The 1,170-nt window shown below is 50.1% G+C and overlaps 1 protein-coding gene across 1 annotated transcript in view; it reads right to left on the bottom strand.

The window, feature by feature from the left end:
- LOC108798564 (solute carrier organic anion transporter family member 1B3-like) overlaps window positions 1–1,170 on the bottom strand; it is a 22,506-nt gene that overhangs the window by 20,831 nt on the left and 505 nt on the right. The gene's annotated exons all lie outside the window — the stretch shown is intronic.

Below are 1,170 nucleotides of genomic sequence, written 5' to 3'. Positions count from 1 at the left end.
GAGGTGGGAGCCACATGGTTCTCTGTGGAGGTGGGAGCCACATTGTTCTCTGGGGAGGTGGGAGCCACATTGTTCTCTGTGGAGGTGGGAGCCACATTGTTCTCTGTGGAGGTGGGAGCCACATTGTTCTCTGTGGAGGTGGGAGCCACATTGTTCTCAGCAGAGGTGGGAGCCACATTGTGTTCCTTAGAGGTGGGAGTCACATTGTGCTCTGCAGAGGTGGGAGCCACATTGTGCTCTGCGGAGGTGGGAGTCACATTGTGCTCCGCGGGGGTAGAGTTGGAGCGCAAGCTGTTACATTCATTGTCGTCTTTCTCCACTGCCATCTTGTCGTCTGCAAGTGACAAATCATAAAAAATTGTGATAGACATCACAGGCAAACATTCTGTGTACAAAAAAGAATGGAGGAAAGGTTCTTGAATAGATTAGTGAAATTACATGTTTTTATGTTTCCAAAAGCAAAATAACCACGTCTCCAAAATGAAAAAATCTTCCAATTGTATTTTTTTTAAAAAGTCTGTTGCAGCCCATAATAACAAAACAATAAGGGGCTTATTCACAAAACTGCCGAAGGCAGCCGAGTGAATAACCGAGCGGAAGTGAAGTGAGCTGAACGCTGTTCGGCTATTCACCTCAGGCTTGTACGGCTAATTTCACCCATACATCGGCTAAAATCAGCCGTACATCCGCTGCCTTCAGTCAACTGAACATGCTCTGCATGTTTGGCTGAGCCGAAGTGCAGAAGGAATTCGACTCAGCCGACCCAACACCTAGATTGTCTGAGACGAAGCTCCGGCAGCTCACTCGCTGCCGTTCGCCCGTATTCTCATAGGGGCCGAACGGCAGTAAGTGAATAGCTGAATGCCGCCAAGCTGACGCGACCCCACGTGACCAACTCCAGACACATAATGAAGCATCTGACAGATGCTGGCAAAAGAAAAACAATTGGGTGGAACTAGCAGTGACATCACCGCTAACTCCGCTCACTGCTAGCAGTGACATCACCGCTAGCTCCGCCCCGTTGTAATGCCAGATCAGCATCCCCAAATGACCTGGGGACGCTGATCTGTCATTAAACAATAACAATTGGGCGGAGCCGGCCGTGATATCACGGCCGGCTCCCCCCAGTTGCTATTCATTGGCCGGGACCTGCTAGAACACTCTGGCAGG

This window comes from Nanorana parkeri, unplaced genomic scaffold (genome assembly GCF_000935625.1).
Source record: "Nanorana parkeri isolate BGI_ZX_2015 unplaced genomic scaffold, ASM93562v1 scaffold1505, whole genome shotgun sequence".
NCBI classification, from domain to species: domain Eukaryota; kingdom Metazoa; phylum Chordata; class Amphibia; order Anura; family Dicroglossidae; genus Nanorana; species Nanorana parkeri.
Note: the sequence above shows the minus strand (reverse complement) of the source record. Positions and strands in the feature narration are given on the sequence as shown.